The sequence below is a fragment of the Mercurialis annua genome, linkage group LG7 (assembly GCF_937616625.2).
Source record: "Mercurialis annua linkage group LG7, ddMerAnnu1.2, whole genome shotgun sequence".
Taxonomy (NCBI): domain Eukaryota; kingdom Viridiplantae; phylum Streptophyta; class Magnoliopsida; order Malpighiales; family Euphorbiaceae; genus Mercurialis; species Mercurialis annua.
In genome coordinates, this window is record NC_065576.1 from 5,372,213 (window position 1) to 5,382,092 (window position 9,880).

Genomic DNA, 9,880 nt, shown 5'->3' on the forward strand with positions numbered 1-9,880 from the left:
TTAAAATATGATAGATTAGTCTACGGATGACGTGGTAGACTGAGTCTACCTAATAATCTCTCTACCTACACAATGACTATCCCCATTATTTACGAATGATTAATTAATAATATAGCACTATATTTTTTAGATTGGGATTTTTTTAAGTTTATTTGAATTTGAGAGGGTTGTGTTCATGATATATACTGTTTAATATTGAAAAACAGTGGATCAGAAAATTACAATTTTAATCAAATTAATTTATACCGTTAGATAAATGGTGTAAATCGTGAACATGACCCCGAAAATTCCAACCCATTTTTTTATATAAACAAACTCTAACTTCGTATAGTTTTTTTTATTTCTTTTCTGACAGATGTCAATTGTTTGATTTTTCTGTTGACGTTAGCCATCATTTTTATTTATATTATTTTAATTTCATAGAATATAATAAGCATGTAATTCTTTTTTATTTTTTCTTAATGAGTTAAAATTTATCAAACAATTTCAATTAACAAGAAGCGAAGATAGATTGAAGATTTTTCAACAACAAAATTGAATCGTTTATGAGTTACATTAGTTTTATTAATTTTTTATTGATTGAAAATTATTCTTAATTAGCGAAACAATTAATAATTTGTTTTTATTTTCGTAAATAAAATCTGCGAATCAGAAAGCATGGTGTCTGTTCCATGTCAGGTCATCAAATTTAATATTAAAATTATCCTGAATATCTTAAATATATAACTGTTTTATATTCGATTTAACGAGATTTGATAAATCCAACAAAAAAATAGCACCATATTATTAAAATGAAGGTAATAATATGATTTATTTTTTCGATATTTCTTCAATTATTGCTATTTCTATACACGGATAACATAATGAATTAAATTATATAAGATTTTTTCATGCAAATATTAATATCTCTAAAAAAACTTATTGAACTTATAGAACCTGGTACTTTAATTATGGCAAAATAGCTTAAAAATTACCGATCTTTTAAATTTTTTTCAATTTCAATTTGACTTTATAAAATTTTATCCTGTTTAGCATTTTTCACTTTAAATTGTACCTAAAACATTACATATACATCTATCTTATTTAAAAAAATCAAAAAATAAATAATAGTACGAATAGTACAAAAATATTTCTTCTCTAAAATTCAAATAATAATAATAATAATTTTTTATTTAATATAATTTAATGTTACTAGTTTTTTATGAGCAATTCTGACACTAAAGTCGCCTCAGGCCGCGCCGCCGCCATCCTCTGATCTAAAATTAGATCTGATTCCAGATCTGATTCGTCTTCTCCATAGGAAAGCACGGTGGGTCGAACCATAGCAGTTGGTTGTAGGATCGGAGAAGGACTGTTGTTGGTCGAAGGAGGACGGTGTCGTGGTCAGAGGCGGTTTTAACAGGATGAATATGACGGTTTTTAAGTTTTTAATAAAAATTAAAAATTAATTTACATGTAATGAAATTATTTAAATTTAGCTAAATTAATTAAGATATTAAATTAGATTTAAACATAAGAGACTCTTTTGATTTTTTAAATGTTAAAGAATATAATTTCCTATAAAACTAGGAGAAAGGTTGTTTGCTTTTGGTCATCTGCCAGACTTTGGGTTATTGATTCTAGAAGTCATTGTACTTTTTCAAAGTTGTAAAATGGTCACCGAACAATATTTTGTTCCAAATTGGTCACTGTACTTTGTGATTAGTAACTTCCGGCGATCACCAAATGAAATCCGGTGACTTTAGCTTACTCACACCTTCCTCTTTGCCATGTTATTGTTGATATCACTCTTATTTTTTTACATCATCATCTTCTTCCCAAATTTTTTAAACACTTTCCGGCAAAAATAAAGGTGTAAGTCAGATTCCGGCAAGCCACATAGGACAAAAGTCACCGGATTTCATTTAGTGATCGCCGGAAGTTACTAATCACAAAGTACAGTGACAATTTTGGAACAAAAAATTGTTCGGTGACCATTTTGCAACTTTGGGAAAGTATAGTGACTCCCAGAATCAATAACCCGCCAAACTTTAGTTTACTCTCAAATTTTTATTTTTATTTTAAGTGATTTTATCTTTGAATTAAATTAATTGTCCGAATTGATGATTCAGAGTACAATTAAAAGTAAAAAAATACTAAATAGTGTAAAATTTATAAAATCAGAATATAATCAATAATAGATTATAGGTCAAGAGATATTTTACCTTAAATTATTGTTACATCCAAGAATTATACTTCGAGAAATCTATAATCAGTAAAACATTTTTGAATATAATAACTTTTGATTTAGTAATTAATTACATTTTGGAATAAATTACGCCATTCATATTAAAATAATAACAAAAAGGAAAAAAGAGCCAAAAGAAAAAGTTGAATGTAGGACCTCATGAATTTCAACTTGACAACAAAATTTCTTGTTCTTTTTTTTTTTACTTATTTTGGTCCGTTTATATAATAATTTACCACCAAATAATATATTTTTTTATGATACCACCAAATAATTAATTTAATGAAAACATACATTCTCTAGATTATGCTCTAGCGATGACAACAACTGCAATAATTATAATCCTTAATTTTAATCATTGCATGGGATTCCATACATTTTCCAAATAAAAATTATGTATTTTTGGCCATTACTTAATATATCAATATCTATTTGTACATGACAGCAAAGTATAACACATTTTCTTCAAGATTTGGATTTTACCACATTGATTGCCCACCAGAATGTATGTCTTCCATGTAGCTACTTGATTTATCTAATTTTTAATCATTTTCAACACTAAATAGCATTTTGCTTTAAAACTAAATATTAAAATCGTCTAAATTCAATAAATTTGCTTCAATACAAGACCTCTCTTTTTTAAAATAAAAGTTAGTAGTTCACTTACATTTACAGTATTTTAAATAAAAGTTAGTAGTTCACTTACATTTATATTATTCTTACATCCAAGAGTATTTTTTTTTGGAAGACACAATATTTAATGTTACTACAGTAGTATAACATCAAATATAATGTGACAACATAGTTATTTTTATTTTTTCCCCGGCAAATGAGAATTGATTTTTTTTAACAGAAATGAGAATTGGTGGATATAATCTAAAGGTACACATCCTTAAATAAGTGATGCTAATTAACTTTTAATACAATAAATTTTCAGTATCCCGTATAATGGTAAACTAGATTCTAATCCAAATTAAAAAAAAAAACTCAAATTCGAATAATTTGTTTTGAATTATATTGCCGAGAAAAAAAATTATTTGTGAGTTTTAAGGAAATAATTGTCTTTATTATTTATTTGTTCTTTTGAAATTTAATGCATTTGTCCTACATAGGTATAATAGTTTATGACTCATTAAATTATTCCATATGAGGAAGTATACATTTTTTTTATGATTTGAGGAGTATATATATATATATATATTATTTTTATGAATTGAGGAAGTATACATATTAAGTAATACTTTTATATGATTGGAACTGTATCATAAATATTATGGAGCTCAGTCATAAGAAATTTCTTCTTAGACAATATCGAACTCCGAACTCCCGTCCAAAATACTAAATCAGATGAAATTAACAACCGAATCCATGAGATTCGCCTTAACTGGAATAATATTTCAACCCACAGAAAAGATTTTCGCGGATTTGATCGTTTGGTCGAATTCCTAGGTTGACGCGCTTTGTCCGAGTTCTCAGAGAAGAAGATGAACTCCAACTTAAAATATTCCTAAATAGAACTCTTATTTGAATAAGAAACTATACTCCTAATCAGGTTCAAACTCTACTAATTAGGAATCATTTTCATATTCCAAGACTACAAGCTATACATTCAACTACTATATAAAGAGTTTGAGTTATGCCTAAACACACAATTACATTTATATACTCAAAACGCTGTTCAAAACTTAATACTGACTTTAGCATCAGAGAGTTAATCAGACAACCACCGTCCGATTAGCTTCTACCCTGTTTTGCAGGTTAATCCACCGAATCAGAAGGCAGAATCTATCAATTAACGCTGAAAGTGTGATTTTTATCAGTTTAAACGTTTCACATTTGTTATTTAGTTGGGTTTGATTCAGTTTTTCATTGCAATTCTTAGCTAACATCTTTCTAAAATAACATTACTTATATATATGTATATTTGATAAAGGGTCTATAAGTGTTAAAAAATAAATTCACTCCAAAACATTATAATATTTATATTCTCTTTATGTGGTAATAAAAAAATAAAAATATACTATAAAAGTATAAAAAAAATTATTCGGTATGTATAGTCTCTCCTTATAACAGTAGTTGTTAGTTATTTTGAACCTCAAACAACTAATGATATTAAAAGTTTTATTCTATTTTTTTAGAGTTCAAGGTTGTTTCATCTTCTTTTTTTGATGAATAGTTGTTTCATCTTAGTTGCTTATTTAAGAAAAATTGTCCATGCAAAAAATCTATAATTTTTATAATTTATAATGTTACTTTTTTTTAATTATTTATTTAAAATATAAAATTAAATTATATATATTACATATATTGTAAATAATTTTTTTAAATCAATTAAATATTCTCCAATTTTTTACACTAAATAATTTTCAAATTGATTTTCTTTTCTTATAAATAATAAATTAAAAATATTTTTTTTATTAAATATACTTTAAAATAATTTTATTAAAATTATTAAAAAATTAAGTTCATTTTATATATCGACAACAACTAGTCAGATCTCAACAAATTAATATTATCTATCAACAATAGTTAATTAACAACTATAATCATTTTTAAAATTTAATAAAATAAATATAAAATATAAAATATAAAATTTACTAAACTCTTTAATGTTAGAATTATAGTATATTTTGATAAACTTTATGACAACTATGACAAAGAACGAAGTTATATATAGGATTAAATATAAATTAAATTATAAATTTTACTCTAATTTACAATTACAACACAAATTTTAAAACTTGACAATGTCAATAACCAATTTTCATTTTTTGGCAAATTGGCATACCGAATTAAAAAAATACTACTGTTGACATTGTAATATATATAGCCACGTGTTATTGTATAATTGGTCGGTGTACCAATTTGCCAAAAGATGAAATTTGGTTACTGAACTTGTCAAATTTTAAAATTCGCATTTAATTGCAAATTAGAATAAAATTTGTGATTTAATTTACAATTAACTCTTATATATACTTTATCTTTTTTTATACCAATGGTCTCTGGCAAATGGTACGAAGCGAGGTCTAAGTTTTTAAAAAAATTGGATTCAAATTACATGATAAGTAAAATAAATAAATTATGTAAGATAGAAAGCTATATAAATACATATTAAAAACGAAAGACTATAAAAGTGAGAGTTACAGATTGTGTTGCAACACCATGGCGTCAAAATAATAAAAGCTATAAGCGATGTAATTATAAGACAACATAATTTTTAAAATTAATTGAAAATTTATACATGAACGTTATTTTAATTTACAATTACAATACGAACTTTAAAATTTGACAATTACCACACCTATTTTTATTTTTTTGGCAAATTGGTACACCGACCAATCATGCAACAACACGTGGTTGTATATTACAATGTCCACATTAGTGTTTTTCTAGTTCGATGAACCAATTTACTAAAAAGTAAAAAATTGATGTGATAATTGTCAAGTTTTAAAGTTCATGTTGTAATTACAAAATAAGATAAAGTTCGTGTATTAATTTAAATTTAATCCTATATTTTATAGCGTGTTGTAATTATAAATTAGGATAAAATTTATATATTAATTTGCATTTAATCCTATATTTTATAACTTGTAATTCATAACTATTTTAAATGGTATATGTTATATTATTAAATGTATACTTTAACAATAACATGTTTCTAATTATTATAAAAACATATAAAATTTGTCCATTTAATAAAAATTATAAAGTTAAAATCAACACATGTTATATTAGAACTTTAACATTTAATAAAAAATAACATTGAATAAAATATATCTTAATTCATGATTTAGTTGATGTTAAATTCTTCGGTGTATTCTTTTTTTATCTAATTTTTTACTTTTATTAAATTTCTTTTGATGATATAAAAAATTAAATCCTTCATTGCTTTTATTTTAAGCTTCTAACATTGAATTCGACTTTTTTACCAAAAAAAGAGCATATAATACATTGATATTTTTTCCGGGATATTTTTGCTGAATTGGAAGCCGGAATTTCCACGTACAAATACTGATACAATGAATTTCAGTATTTGCTATGTAATTTGACACGTTGCAAATTAAATCACAAACTTTAGCATAATTTGCAACTAGAACACTAACTTTGAAATTTTGACAAAAACATGCATCAACTTTTATTTTTTGGCGAATAAAAACATCGTTTATTTTCTAACGTGACAATACCGATTTCTAACTGAGCAGATATGTATCGGAAAATGAAAGTTGTTTTCATTTGGCAAAAATAAAAATTGGTATCTGATAACGTAGCACATCTAATAGGGGCGAAGCAATCTCGCCAGGAACGAACATCGCTAAGTCAAGCATTTCGCCGACCTGATAACAACGTCCGACCTTCTTAAAATCATAGATCACACGACTTAAGGGGTCACCGGATCGATGGGCATTCGAACATCATCCGAGACATTCATGGCTGATAAGGTCGGACCCAAGATTCTACCCGGGCTCCGGGTTATATTCGCCTCTAACCCGATCCGAGCTCCGAGTTCATAGACCCGAAAGACCGGACCATGTGACCCGAACTTCGAGATATTCTCAAATACCAGAACCATGATAACTTGGTCCCCAAGTTATCCGGGCTTCAAGGTTTGACCGGGCTCCGAGGTCCTGCCCATGAGCACACGCTCGTGTACCAGATCCTGGGACCACAGAAGATCTTCTGACAGGTACGTGAGGAATGTTCCCTCTGACACACCTAACAAACCGCGCCTCCCGCAGGGATATTCTGCCACGTCGGCATAACTGATTTCTGGGACTGCATGGCTTACAGCCTGCCAGCAAGGCAGGTTTGTCCTTAAACCCTAACTATAAATAGAGGGTTTAAGGACAAACCCTAGATAACTTCTTTTCTCTATTCTCAGAATTACTCTTTCTCTTCTTCTTCTTCCCCTACTTGAAATATTTACTTGAGCGTCGGAGTGAACGTCCGGTGATCCCCACCGGAGTTCCTTCTGACCTCTGTTCTGTTTGTGGTGTGCAGGCTGATAGAAGCTCGGATTCCAGTTAGTGATTTATCAGTATCCAACATCACTAAATTATAAAATTTATATTATAATTATAAATTATATTAAAATTCGTGATTTAATTTGTAATTAATTTAAATAAATGCATTTTCTAGAAAAAACTGTAAGGTTTTTAAACGAAGAGTTAGTCCAATAAAGATTGTCTTATCAGGGTTGATAGTCTAACTTAGCGGGGTGGACCATCGCATAATAAATATTATTCCCAGTCGGCAAGATTCAACCACGGCTACGGCCACAATTCATGTGTTAGGTCATAATTAGATGGCTAATCAAATCATAACATTTCATCAAATAGGTTTAGTTAATCAGAAGGTCTCTAATTCTCCATATTAGAGTAATAATTTATCCAATTATTTTAAGTCGCAAACTCCTGTTACTTTTTATTTTATTTTATAAATGCTTGTTTATTATGCTCAATCATAATAAGAGGAAGGTAAAAGAGAATCAAACAAAAATAATCATTTTACAAAGCAATCCAAATAATGAAACACATCGCTACTCGAAAAAGAAAACCGAGGATGAAATGAAGAATAATACGCAACTGCCCTATTAATAGCAAGTAATGCTAAAGCGTCAATATGAGTATCCTCTTCCAAAAAGACTCTTTTATTTATGGCTTTCTAAAACTCCCAAATGCAGAAAAACCAAATCAACCTCCATAAATCCTTATACTTTGATAAACCAAAATCCATATAGAAAAGAAATAGCTGATAAACTGAGAAAGGAGTAATCCAAAAAATCCCTCACTTTGCCAATAAAGAATTCCAGAAAAGCCAAGCAAATCCACAATGCACAAAAATATGGTTGACAGTTTTCACTCCACTACACCAAGAACAAGAGATATGAGATGGATCAAAAATCTTGCGACGAATCAAGGAAGCGTTACATGAAATGCGATTCTTATCCAATAACTAGATGAAAAATTGAATGCGAGGAGGGAGATTTAACTTCCAAACAAATGGAATAAAACCACTCGTCTGCTGGCTCATGAACTGACGCTGCTGCCCAAAAAAAGATTGCAGTCTGCCTGTTACTTAATCCATTCATTTTAATTAGTTCATCATTAAAAAGTTTTTTTATAGTTCAATACAAATAAAATTATATATTTATAATATATTTTAAAGTTTCAAAGTCAATTTTTTATTTTTATAAATTGAATTATAATTTTTATATTTCATAATACGAATCAATGATTAAGTTTATTTGCTTGTGAACGTTAAAATCCTTTACTTTTTAGGGGAAGGTAGATAAAGGATATTTTACTTTTTGAAAAGTATCAAGATTTTCTTATTTAATTCGATTTATATGTTTTACTTTTTGAAAAGTCATAATTACTTAAAAAAACCCCACCTTATAAATTTTTTTCGTTTATATACTCACGTAGGAAAAAGTTCATTTGTATCCTTTTTTTGATTTTTTATTTTCATCTCTACCCTAAAATCTAAATTTTTGACAATTAAATTAATTAAAAGATGAAAACATTATAAATGATTGATAATATTAATATTTAATTAGAATATAAGCTAAATATAAAGGATCATTTTGAATATTTTTCCAAATGAAAAGATGTCAAATTAGCTTTTTAGAGTAGAGACGAAAAAAAAAATCAAAAAAGGGTACAAATGAACTTTTTCCTAAATCAGGGTATAAGCGAATAAATGTTATAAGGTGGTTTTTTTTAAGTAATTAGGCCTTTAAAAATTAGAAATTTGACTTCCCTCCAACTAAAAAAGTGACTTCCCTAACTAAATATAAATAAATAGGACTTCTCTAATTAACTCAATATTATATTCCTATTTTTTATTAGTCTAATTAGTTATTGAGGATAATATAGTCTTTACATTTTAATTAATTAATCAATTTTTGGGAAAGTTGCTAAGTAAATTAAATAAAAAATATTCATTTTTTTTCACACTAATTTTTTCAGCAATTAATTTTTCGAAAATTATACATATAAACCAAGTGAGGCATTAGTGTTTTGATTGTTTGATTAGTTGATTTAAATCTTCAAAAAAGAAATCTCACAATAAAACTATGTAAACTATTCTTGATTTTTTTTTTTATCAATGATGATTAAAATTACTGTATGAAAAAAAGAGAGAATTATTGTTACTACCACAGTGATCCAAAAAAACACTTGTAACCAGACAAATGGCTAAGAGTTTAGAATCAGTGGTCACGGCTGTAGAAGATGGCTCAAAAAGAAATTGTGAAAGCATAAATTATTTTGGGTGGCGATTTTTGCACTCCACTAATCAATATTTGCACTCCAAAATTGTATATATAGACTATAATATCCCTAAATACTATTTCCTTTTTCTCTTTTATCTATTTTTATTGTATCACCTATCAACTTAGACATCTAGTGAGTTTTTTTAGGAATGGAAATATTTGGTCAAATATATATTTGGCCCATATACTATTACCAATCTTAATTTTAAACCTTGTATGTTTGTTTCTAAAATACAATATGTATTTTTATTTTAAAAAAAATTAGTGCTTTTATAGTAGAAAAATAACGTATACACTGCACACAATTTTAACGCAAATGGACTTTATTTTTTATACTCTTGATACTCTTATAATGTAAATTAAGTGTTTGCACTTCTATT